The 13,308-nt window shown below is 41.9% G+C and overlaps 1 protein-coding gene and 1 non-coding gene across 3 annotated transcripts in view; one reads left to right on the top strand and one right to left on the bottom strand.

Moving 5' to 3' along the window:
* Positions 1 to 13,308, top strand: part of LOC121623719 (partitioning defective 3 homolog) — a 323,624-nt gene that overhangs the window by 39,784 nt on the left and 270,532 nt on the right. The window lies entirely within an intron of this gene.
* trnaw-cca lies at positions 1,523 to 1,594 on the bottom strand. The gene has a single exon. It is a non-coding gene; the product is annotated as a tRNA-Trp (tRNA).

The raw sequence follows: 13,308 nt of genomic DNA, 5'->3' as shown, positions 1-13,308 counted from the left end.
CCCTTAGCCGTTCTGTTTGATGCGCAGATGCTTTTTGGTTGTGTGCATTTGTACATGAATGAGAATGTGCGTGTACGGCAGAGATGGAGAGTATGTGTGCATGTGCATCTACACTTTATAATGACTATGTGGCAGGTGCCATGGTTACGCATCAGGTGGGAGCAGGGGTGAGAGCAGCTGTTTTGCACCTGCTGTCTGAAATACTCTTTTCTCCTTTAACCCTTTCTCCTCTCCTCTCTTTTCCTTTCCTTTCCTTTCCTTTCCTTTCCTTTCCTCTCTTTCCTCTCCTCTCCTCTCCTCTCCTCTCCTCTCCTCTAGTCCTTCACAGACAACACACAAAGAAAGGAAGAATTATTTCTATTTTTGGCAGTTACAGCAAACTAATTGAAGACGACTTGGTGCATACATAGCATGTATATATTTTGTCATTTGCATTATTTTTCATTTGTTCTGAAGTTGTGAATATGTGCTCCCCCTAGTGGTTGTGTGGGCTCTTTACATCTCTCTGATGACAGGACATTGAATTTCATTAAGAGGAATTTAGCTGAACCAATCAACAAGCATAATAACAGCTGTTTTTATGTATTATTTTTACATCAGTGCAGCTTTATAGTGATGTTCTAAAGGTGTACGCTGTACCTGTGTTATACTGTCAAACCCTTAACAGTCAGCCTAAAAAATAAACAGTGATGAATGTAGTACAACTCTGCGGGCACTTGTAGTGCACAGCTCAGCTAGATGTGGGCCGGGACAACTAACTTTACACATCCCCCAGTCTCTGTGTGTGCGAACGCACTTGATTTTATCTCAGTGTGTGTGGGTGCTGTCTTCTTTGTGTGTGTGTGTGTGTAGTTGTTAGCAGTAAATCCAGTCTGTCCACTTCTTTACATCAGCTACTGCCTCCGTCCCAGTTTTACTCTACTAACAGGCAGGAACACAGTTAACCAGACCTGTTCATTTTAACCCATTAATGACAACGCTGCTCCTATACTTGTGGATGTTGTATTTCCACAGGCTTCCTGGGCTCTGCTGGGCCTACAGCCGTGTTAGTCAACTGTTTTTGGAATATGTGATTAGAAAACTTGATTGTCTTTTTACCTAAACTTTGCTGTTCTGGGTTTGTTTTGTACATTGTTGCTTTTTGCTAGTTTTTCTTTTTTCTTTCTCTTTTTTTGCACATTTTGTGTTCGTTTTGCCAGCCTAAAGCCAGGTTTCAACACTTTAAAACCACGTTCAGAATCCCAGTAGTGTTAAAGTTTACATATATTTTGATGTAAACAAGGGAATCAAATTAACCATAACAAGCTGAACAGTCATTTCAAAAGCAACAATCCATTAGCACTGCATCATTCAGTTGTATCAGAAGCTTGCAAGGTATTCCGTTTATCTGCTAGTAATTAATTGTTTGCATTTCTTTCTGTTAATTTGCACATGATCAGCTTTATCTCCTTACATGTGAGTTGTGAAATCAATTGCTTCAAACAGTGAAGTGAGTGTCATCCAGTCTTACCTTAAAAACCACTGACCCCGACGTGATTTGAACACGCAACCTTCTGATCTGGAGTCAGACGCGCTACCGTTGCGCCACGAGGTCTCGTGCTAGAGCCTTATCTCTCACCAAAATTGACATTATATAGTGTGCATTGCAAACCTATTCCTATCTGTGTCCATGTTTATCTGTGCAGCTAAAAAAAAAACTGATGTTTTTTTCTGACCCTGTCCTTGCACCAGTTAGGTTGGTTGGCTAGTTTTAATGTATTTCAGATAATTAATAATAGCCAAAATGGCCAACAGCTAAGATAATATTCCAGCTGAGGTTGTATGTTGGAACTGATGCTGGTTATATCATTCAATAGATTCACAGTGTAATTGAATTTGTCTCCATCCTATGGTGTGTTTATGCAGTATACTGTATTAATATCTTAGTTTGACAGCGTATAGACATCGGTGATTTTACTTATCTCTTCTTTATAGATTCTGTTTCGCTTCTTTTCTTTTTCTTTCAAGATAAAAAAAAAATCTATTTCTGAATTGCCCTTACAGACAGCAGCCCTTATTAACAGTACACCTGACTGATACTCCTTACCATTCAGTATTTATTGAGTGTTGGTGTTTTTGCTATTATGATTTGTGTCACATTCAAGTGTAAATGAATGATGTCACAGACAGACATGGTGGGACATGGAGAGAAAACAGAGCAGAGGGGAGTCAATGCATGAGCTACTGTTGTCACTTTGCAAGTTTAGGTGCCTCTACCGTTGGGAGCACCCAAGCCTTGTGTGTGTATGTGTGCGTGAAGTGTCTGGCTCAGGTTCAGCAGTCACATTATCATCCTGTGATTCATATGCAGTCACAGAGCTGCATGCTGCAGCCTGTCTGTCCCTGCTCCACAGATCTTCATATTGATCATCTATCTAACTTCCATTTCACAAAACGCGAGCGTGTTTGGGCAGTTGGTTTGTTTTCCTTTTGATCTCGTGTTGAACAAATGTTCCCCTTGCTGTTCCAAGTTTGGCTCTAGTGTGGAGTTGAGCTCTGTGTTTACATTTTTTTCCTGATGAAGATAATTCTTATGAAATGATGACGACATTGTTTCTCTGAGCAGACTGAAAAGCTGAATTTAGACAGAGAAAGTGGAAACACAGGGCCTTTCGGATCCATCTTGTCTGTCCACGATGTCCTAACACTACCTTTAGTTTTATGTCTGTGAAGTATAGCTTATGCTTCACTAACAGTCTATAGATTAAAAGTGTTTACTGGCGCTTGCCACGGCAGCTTTTTGATGCACTACTGCCACCAACTGGATGGAAGTGTGAACTGGCAGAGGAAAAGTTTTCTTTTTCTTTAAATCTAGGCCAGGTGATTACATAAAATGTATGCTGCTTGACTATATTTATCTAGAGCTGTAGGAAGTACATGTAAAGAGAATGAGACTGAGATGAGATGAGTGCTAATATGCTTTATATTCTGTACAAATGTCTTTCTGTGACCTCTTCTCTTTGCTGAACAAACTGAAGATGTCTCTTAGATGCTAACTACATAGTTTTTTTAAGAACCTTGTGGCGCAATGGTAGAGTGTCCAGACTCCAGATCAGAAAGTTGTGTGCTCAGATTATGTCGGTGTCGAACCTTTTCAGGTGCAGAACAAGCAGTGGATTCAAAAACAGCTCCTATATGGTGCGTGATGGTGTGTTACAGGTAGTAGCACAGTGCGGATAGCACCGTTTTGGCCTGGATAGACTTTATTCATCTCACACTGGAGAAATTTGCTTTTACAAAAGCTCTCAGAACACACACAAGGGTGGGTGCAAACAGCAAATGCAGGTGCAAATAAGAACAATAAATTACGACAGTGCAAACCACAAAAACAATTTACATTTTTTTATTAAAAAAAGATATTCTATGTACTTTTAGGGTATTTCATATTAGAAAGTATTATACATAAACTTAAACAGCAATGAAGTGTTAAGGTTAGGGATAATGAAAACATTAGCCACCAATGATATTACCACAAAGTACAATGAGGATACTGTATACTATGGGATCAGTGTATCACACCCCGTCACAACTTATGCCCTCTTACTGTAGTACACATGTGAAGTAAACAATTTATTTACTTCCCAATGAATCATTTGAAGCTCAATCTTTATTTCGTAGCACTGCCTTGTTAGTCACACCAAGAAACATACTACTTTATTTCAGAGGATAGCAGAGCCTGTGGCCTCAGGTCTGTTCCATATAGACAGCTTTAGATGCACCGCTGATACATAATATGCTGATTAATCATTTGGAATGAGAGAAACTCCTGTTTTTTAGCCTGCTAAGTCTTCAGCAGGACTGAAGGAGCTCCTGCCAAATGACTCAACCTCATTTACTCCGTCAAGAGTGTCTAGGAAGGAGGCGTAAACTTTCATCTAGCTTGGCAGCCTTAGGTTAGGCTTATGAAAATTCATTCCATGTGGAAAAAACACTACTAATAGCTATGAAACGGCTGGAAATGGCCGTGATACAGACACTTCATCCATACACCAGATGGCAATGTGGCAATTAAAATGACTCCTGGTTAGAAGATGGCCTTAGGTAAGAAATTCACAATATGGGTCTGCAGAAATGAGTTTATAAAGGAATGAAATCCGTGTGATATGGCCAATTAGATGAAATTAGATTAAACTTTAATGGTCATTGCAGCGAAATTGGGCTATTGCATTAGCATTTCAAATGGTGCATAAACTTCAACAGTGTTGTCGTTGCGCAAGACAAACTCATCATCTGATGCAGAAGTGAGCTTGATTCCTGTAATTAAGTCCTTTCAATGTGTGGCGTGAAATTGTGAGCGTCAGACTCATCAGTTAACAAGTGGAATTTATTTAGACTTTCATGTATCTAGTCGGGACAACAGATTTTCAAAACATACTGCCCTCTTTACTGAAGTCAGATCTGCTAGATTTGTTCAACTTCAGTGCAAGATCCTCAAGATGCTGAAGTTTCCCTGAGGGTTAGGATCCTTCAAATTAAAGCAGTGACCCATGAAATCTGCAAGCTGACACTGAATGTGAAATGGTCGTCCTGGGTTAGTCATTCAGACGAACCAAAGCTTGTAAAGGTGAGGGCTGGCATTAAATCCACTGTTAGGGTAACCGAAATACCTAAATACATTACACACAAGGCTCGAGCATGTCTGCTTTTGCTGACATCACAGCCCATGCGCTGCACTGTTTGGTAAACCATCATTAACCCTTTACCCTTCTGAACCTCACCCAACTGCTTCATGCTTCATGTGCAAGTCACCACCCTGATATGTTGTCCTAAAGCAGCTTTATAACAAATAGGTGAAGATGATTTCAGGAGCAGTCCCTTGCTGTTTGTAGTGTTGATGTCCCTTGTTAACAGAGGTGAGTCAGCAAGCCTGTCCCGTGTGCTTAATGAGCGCAGGGTCGAAGGGTGAATCATCAGGGGTGATTAGGGGAAGAAGCTTGTTAGAGCAGAAGTACCTGAATCAGCAGTTCACTGTAGTGTGTTTTGCAGCAGGTGCATACAGGCGTGGACCTGCAGCTTCTCAGATGTTGCAGTGACACTTGTGAACCAGAAAGAGGCGCTCAAGCTCAAGTTATAGCAGTCTGCGCAGCATACTGTCTGCTGCGCAGAATCTGAGTACATACCTTTTGATTTTGGGAATGGACACCAGCCTCAGAATAACAGAAACATGCCATTTCACAAAAGTAAATCAAAAGCTACAAAAAAGACATCAGAACTACAAAGAAAGGAAAGCTTAATTCAGCCGTGGCTGAACTGTGCACATCTGAGTGCGTGCTCCATTTGTGCTAATGCGCCCTGTTTATAATGGGTACCACATCCATGGCTCCTGTGGCTGAGCTCCTTGGACAATTGGCATTTTCTTGGCCCCTGAAGTTGGCATTGCCATGGCAACTGCAGTCGGGTGCCAAGTGGGCACCTGCGCTGGGTCGAGATCAAGCCGTGAGTGAAATTAGCCAAGGCTAAAGCAGGGTCCCAGCAGCTGCCCCCTGGTACCAGAACACTGCCGGGGGAAATCAAAGACTAATTACTCTGTTTGTCTGTGCTGTGTGTGTGTGTACGTGTGTGTCTGCATTTGTGTATGGATGTGTTTCGGTGAACGTAGCCTCTTTTGGCATAAATTGAAGACTATTGTGTCTGGTTGGCTGTCTCTCACCACCATCTCTCAGACAGTGTAATGCATTTACCTCATTCATTGTGGACTCAGTATTTATTGTATTATGCTTACTCTCCATCTTTCAAAATTAGTACGATTCAATGTCTCGTGCAGTGGTTCCTCAACATTTTAATGCATCCATGGATCATAATTTGATTTTTGTAGCACAGTAAGGTAAAGCTCTATTTTCAGTGGGTGGGGCAGGAGAGAGCCAGAGTCTTCTGACTGTGTTTTAAACTCAATAGAAATTTAGCTGCAATTTATTTTGTATTCCGGATGCACAGTGTACCATGGTATGAAAATTTATGGTTATCATACAATGTGCATTTGCTTAACCACAGTGCTGAATTCTATTCTATTAGGGTTATTAAAAAAAAAAGAATTCACTTCTTTATCAAGTTTCATATTTGTCAGGACGAACTGTGAAAACATCTGTTTCCAGTCCTTAAGGGTAATTGTAACTGACAACAACAATAATAATAATGGTGTAATATGTGAAACAGTGATATTTCCTGATACAGTTATCATACTTTGTGGTACCTAGTCAGGCAGCCTTGACTCCAGGTTGGTTTGCAGCAGGTCTGTTATGTATTCATTGCTTAAATTTACATGTATGTATCCTGAAAATGAAGCCAGTCTCCAGTCTGTGAAATGTTGTACTGTCTTTATTTGTTTTTATGTATATGGGACTGCGGATGGAAATTAGCGTCAAGCTACAATCCGGCATCTTAACATGTTTTAACATGTTCATCAATATGCACTGTCCCATTCAAATAAACAAATAAATAAATAAGTGTATGGGCCAGCTTGTGTCATTAATGTGTTTTAACCCAGATGCTGCCCTCTGGTGGCTAAACCGACTGCTCAGTGGAGGTCCTGCCTCTGTGCATCATCTTGATCTGTTGTGTCATCACTGCTCCCATTTCTGGACATGGCTAATTGGACAAAAAAGTCATTTTGCATCACATTCAATTAAACTGTTTGTTTTGCAAGTTGTTTCTAATATTCAGCTGCTGCAACCACCACCACCTGGTTGTTAATTCGCCAGCGGAATTGGATGGTTTCAAATGTGGCACAGTTGACTTGATAACCCTCTGACAGAAGGATGCAGGCACTGGAGGAGAAAAACATGCAGGAATGTCAGTTTCTATAGTTCTCTGTCAGCTACCAGCCCTCAGACTGATACATATCCTCAGACTGAGACTATACCTGAACTCTGACCTTGAACTTCTGCTGGCCTGAAAGTCTAAGTGTCATCACTCAGCGGGGAGACAATAAAAAGAAGACTCAGAAAAAATGTGACATCACACGTATATTCACACGAGAACGCACATACAGTCACACAGTCGGACAGAGTCGCGCATGCCCGTACATACGTCTTGACAGACACACACGCTGCTGCAGTCAGCTGTAATTTGCCTGTAAGGACCAGAGTCAGCTCTGCATCCTGAAAGACTCGGTGTGGTGGCGGAATTTATCCTCACCTCCGCTGCTCTGCTCAGAGGCTTGTGGGTGGCAGCAAGCGGTTTTTCATTTTGTTTTCCTCTGGGGTTTTGGATTTATTGGCAGTTGTTTCTTGTTTATTAGGTTCCTAGTTTTTGAACTGCACTTACCCGGGGAAGGTTTGTTGAGCACTGTAGTTCTTTTTCAGCAACTCCCTCTTTCCCATTTATGCAGTTATGATCCCTCACAGTGGAGAGATTCCTTTGTGTTTTTTCTGCTGCAAGCCGAACCACAAGCCTTAACTGTTTGCAACTCTGTCGTCTTATTGAGTGCGTGTGGGTTTAAGTCAGTATTGTATTGTTTATAAATGCTGCTGCGCTATGTTGTATTAAGTGCTGAATGATTTTAAAGAAATCATGCTATGAAACCTGGAAATTCACCTGCATCAAACCTGCACTAATGACAATAGTATGACAGTACAGGTTGTTGCAGAAATTGATGTACAGCATCTCATGACAGTGTGCAAATCATAGAGGAACTATACCTGTGACAAGGCTAATTATTTTTAAAAAGCAGGAATCAAACATGTGCTTTTGAGTGGGTGAGTCATGAGTTTTATGGGCAATATGATGAAACACTGTGTAGCAAAGTACCACAAAGTAGCAGTCTAATGCACAGCAATATGAACACAAATGCCAATATCTTAATGACAAAGAGCAATAAAATGTTGAAAGGCTGAACATGTCAGAGTTCAAATGTCTGCAGGTCAGCACTAATTCAACAGAGGGCATTATAATTCTCACAGTGGAATATTGATGTCATAATTTATGAGGCCTACAACATATAGTGTGGTTAATTCATCCCATTATTTTTTCACTGGAATGAATGAGTTGTCATGTGAGATCAAGCCATGGGCTTGTTGTAGTATATTTACAGGAACCAAACCAAAGACGATGCCAAAGCTTTTGTTCATGTATTTTGATTCTATTTTCTTTTAGCTCATATTTAACAAGCACGGTCTCTTGAAACCTCATTTTCTTTTCTGAGTCATTGGTTGTGTATACCACACATGCTGGATATGAGCACTTGTGTTGGAATGAGAGTGCTGTGTTTGTAGTATAGACACAATGATGTGGAACAAAGGTCACCTGCTGACTTGCTGATATGGACGTGCTGAGCCACCAGTATAGATAACGTTAGTCCACTCTTGTTGACAGAAGGACTGCTTTAACTGTATAGCATATGCAGTGTGACATACACAACCCCTGTGCCTGGGGTAAGAATGATATTACTCCATATTGCACAGCAGCAGGCAACTCCATTTTCTGCTGTGGTTTTTTTGTAAAATGGGTGAAATCAGGTCATGTCACCAAGCTTTTCTTTCAGCTCAGAGGCAACTCAGCGAGTCACGTAGGTGTCTTTGATTTCCCCTCCATGACAGCTCCCCTACAGGGAGAGATTTCTGCCGATGCGCCAAATTGCTCCTGACATGGCGTCGGCTCGCCTGAATACTGTCTGGAAGTGCCGGGGTGTTTAACCAGAGCTGTGGATAGGCAGTGCCAAAACAGGAAAAAAGTGGAGGGACCCACATAGACAAGAACATGTACTCATCTACACACCTGTGTAGAGAAACAATGGTGCACGTACCCACCGGCACACGCAGACATACTGTAGCAGCGACACACACTACCATCCCGGTCTTGTACATGTGCGCGTGTCATGCAGGGGGATGTTGGTCTTGGTTGACAGCTGTCAGGGCCGCTTTGGTTCCAGTGTCTGGATACTTTGCCAAACGAGCCTATTATCTGCAGCGGTGGAGTCCTGTTGAGGGGCCCGGCATTGCCCCAGGCGGACGATTTGGGTCAGCCGCCATGAGACTAGCCCTAAACTGAGGTGACAGATACAGGCCCCCTACTGGGATCCTGCCGCCTTTCCAAAGACCCCCAGAGGGGTGCACCTAGGAGCACTAAGATAACAAAGGACTCGTTTTCCTCCATTATCAATATGTGGTGAGTGCACCCACAAGGGCCACTGTCATCAGACAGCGATACAGGGGAAGAGACCTTGCCCTGGTTTCCACTTTGGAACTGGATAAGTTGTGTCTGCTATTTATCTGTATGTCTCATTATGTGACTGCGGTGGGTTTGGCCTATTTCAGGGGAAGAAATCTTCTCCACAGAGTCTTTTTCACCCTGCCTCATGGGGGCAATAGTGCATTCTCCCTTTGCCTTTACAGTACAAATGCCTGCTAGGAAATTACTTATACAAAGTCACAGCCAGCTCAAGAGAAACTGCCATCTTCAACACAAAAATTCAATCTACCATCAATTGCTTATTCTTTTGAATACAGACCTATTTCTCTCTCACACGGCTGCCTCTCAGCTCCTTGTTAAACCAAGCGAGTGTCTCTTCTGCATGACAAGTATCCCTCTGTAGCTTTTGTCTCAAGAGTCTCCAGACCATGAGCTACTGTTTTCAACACTTGACTACTTCTCTCAGAACTATATATAATTACCCTCACAGATCCAAAGTCACTCCAAGGTTGTGTCTGAAAATTGGCTCTTAAATTGACTTTGGAAGGCAAAACTCTGTTTTAGCCGTGGTTCATTTATTACAGGGAATATGATGTACACCAGGCTAGTTGGGATTTTGAGCGGTGTATGGGTTTAAATATCACACTAATTTGTATAGCTGTGAGTATGGTGCAGGGGCTAATAGTGCAAGGATTTGGTAAAGTACCTCTACGTACACACCAGCAGACAACATGAAGTGACAAACACACTTTTTTTTTCAGTAAATAAAGCAGAAAAATAATGAAAAACTGGAGGCAAAGAGGACACTAGAGAAAAAAAAAACAACAAGAAAGAAGCAAAGGAAGTGTGAAAAGAACAAAGAACCAAATCATGAAAGACATCCAAGAAAAGGAAGGAAGGAAGCAATGTAGGAAGGAGAGAAGAAACCCAGTTAGAGTGAGGAGCAGCCACGAGCTAAACTGAGTCTGGCGTCGGCGGCTGGCGACGGACCGAGCTGAAGTTGACACTGGCACGGGGAGGCAGGGAGGCGGTGCCAGGGCCGGGAAGCTAAGCCTGGTTTGGAGAGCTTTAGACAGGCATATTGCAGCAGACAGAGAGCTGAATCCCCTCTAACACCACGGCTGTGTGCTCTCATTGCCTCTCTTCTCATGAGGAAAGGCTAAAGACCTCTTCAGATTATGTCCTACTCTGCTAAAGTACCGGAGGCTTACAGACACGCTTGAGTGCTGTGTGCCTACCTCTTGCACAACTGTTGGTCAGTGTGATTTCTCACCTTGCCTTCAAATCTTTACACAAATATGTATTTTCTACCCCTCATGATAATAGTTTCCACATTCAACGTTACAGCAAAACTTTTTGAAACAGTAGTTAGGCCATGGAACTGCTTCTTTTCCAATTTTACTCAGTAATCCTAGTCTTACAACTGTCTTTCAACATTTCTGAAAACGCCGTCAAGCTGAAATGAAGAGTCGATTCACCAATTAATCAGCCAAACAGAGACTTAACCGTCATCTCTTTTGAGAATCATTTCAGTCATTGCTCAAACAAAAATTACAAAACATTCTTTGAATCCAGCCACTCAAATGTGAGGATTTGCTTGTCACACAGTACAATATCTTTGAGTTTGTGATAAAACATAGAATTTGAAGATGCCACCTTGAATGGTCACAGCCTTTTTTTTCTTTTTTTTTTTTTTACTGTGTTCTAGACAAAACGATCAGACAATTAATCAATTAAATAATCTGCAGATTGAACAATAATGAAAAAACTATTAGTTGCAGCCCTAGACTGCAGCTGCTGCCACGATTAATTGTGCTAATGATACATATGATGAATAAGATGTTGAGGCAGTGGAATCTGATCAAACCTATGTCAGAATGAAAACAGATTTTCAGTTTAGGATTAACAGTTTATCATTGGCAAACAGCGTATATATGGTAAATATTCTAAATCATATCAGATGTGGACCATAGTGCCTCACTGCTGTGTACGTGCAGAGTGTTCTGTCTTAAATGCAAAATGACCGAATCTTTTTTGTTCTCTGTCTCTGCACTAGAAGTCAGGAATACTAAAAGCCATATGTTTTATAAAGGGGATCTGAAGGTCAGTGGGCCAATTTGAGAGAATGTGTCTCAGTGTGTCTTTGTGTACAGCCATGGTTTTGTCCAGGAGGGATTTTTAGTCAAAATTGTCATTAGACCCCTCCACCCCTATGCCTTCCTTCTTCCTTTGTGTGGCATTACATGGAGGATCTTGAGAGTCCCTGCATGAATGCCTTATGTCTCCTCTACAACAGATGTGCCACAGCCTAGGGCCCCTCAGTTGTAGCTCGTTATGTGAGTATGTGCGTGTGTGTGTGTATACACGTGTGTGTTCGTGTGTACATGTGTGTGTGTATACGCGTGCATGTGAAGACTGCATGCTATTCCCATTTGGAAGTCAGCAGGGAGTTTGCCTATAAAAGACACAAATAATAGGCACCCATTTATCTCTGAAGACACTCATCCATCAGCGTGTAAACACACACACACACACACAGACACAGACACACACACACCTGATGGTTTGTGATATCATTGCTGAGTTGTGCCGGAAGCCATGTCCTGTATACATGCATTAGTGTAAATGTCTGTCTTAACACAGAAGAAAGAAGAGTCATGTGACATGCTATATTGTCCCCATCAGTAACCCTCTCTGGCTATTTCTTGTTTAAAGGCCATGACACTGTAAAAGCCCTGATTCACTCACTGACACTGTGTGTGGCCTCACCGACTGATGACATTCCCAAAGGGCACACAAGCAACCCTCTCTACAGCCATTACAAAAGTGTGTAGGTTTTTTTTTTTTGCATGTGTGCAATCTACTTTATCTCTGTTTGTCTCCTGTAAGAGTCTAAAATGACCAGTTTCAGCATGAATGTCTTGTAGCGACAACTGGAATTAAGATTAAGATTGACGTGAAGGTTAAAGATGTGGTGTGTTACATCTTAACTGCCTGTAACTTTAATAATGGGCTTGACCAAAACATACAAGTTAAACAGCAGGCATGTCCATTCGTAGTTTTCCTCTCTTGCCTTTACAGCAGCCATAAAGTGGGCAGACTGTGTGTACTTTACTGACGTGATGTTAAATATCCCTGCACTCAATTCAGTGTAGGTTAGGTTTGACGCTGCCATCTGGGGACACAAATGCATGAAAGTACTGCTGTATGGTTCTGGTTATATATCTGTGTGTGTGTGGCTACAAAGAAGGTCGTTTTTCTGTCCGCCCCCTACTCATGGTCTTCATTCTGCTGTTCATTGTTGTCTTCAAGGGCCCTTAAACAGTCCGTGAGATGAGAGAGAAGACAAGAGACAGACCTTGCTTCTCCTCTCTAATCCCATATTGATCATCAGGCAGTGAATGAACTGCACGTGGACTCCCCAGCTCATCCATTGATCACAGCAACATACGCATACACACAGAGACACGAACACCCCTTCACCTCTTTACCAGCCCAACTACAGCCTGTCACTATGTGGAAAGTTAGTTAGACAGTTATATTACTGTGTGTGAAGTGGTGAAATGGTATGAAATGCTGCCAAAGTAAAAAGTGAGTGAGTTCAGCCCACACATTAAGGAAATTAATTTTCTGCAGCTCAAACAAATGAAAACTTGATGTGGTTTCTTTTCCACTATAAAGCATTTAACCGAATCCTCACGTAGATGGGATCAAAATTGTTTTTGCTACATAATTGTACGTCAGACATTTATTTTTCCAATCATGACTGTTGTTATTTCAACTTAAATGCAATAACCACTTTCAAGTCAGCCTTTTGTTTTATGTGTAATGATTTGACCGGCTATTGCAGTGTGTAGCGTAGTGCAGGGTATGCTCAGGTATATGGCTTTTTTTTTCTAGCATGGTAAAGGCATGGCCCACCTTACTCTGCCTCTGATTGGCTAGTTCTCACCTTCATTGGTTGGGTTGGTTTAGTTTAGGCTTGAGGTGGTTAGGCTAAGGCATGAGGAGTGATTATTGGTTAAAGTAAAGGTAAGAATATCAGGGTAAGCCAATCAGAGGCAGAGTAGTTTGGGTCATGCCTTCACCATCCTAGGAAAATCTGGGAAAAAATATTGCCTGCGGCCTTCCTTCCCCTGTTGG

This window comes from Chelmon rostratus, chromosome 20 (genome assembly GCF_017976325.1).
Source record: "Chelmon rostratus isolate fCheRos1 chromosome 20, fCheRos1.pri, whole genome shotgun sequence".
In the NCBI taxonomy this organism is placed as follows: Eukaryota; Metazoa; Chordata; class Actinopteri; order Chaetodontiformes; family Chaetodontidae; genus Chelmon; species Chelmon rostratus.
This window is presented reverse-complemented; position numbering and strand designations above follow the sequence as displayed.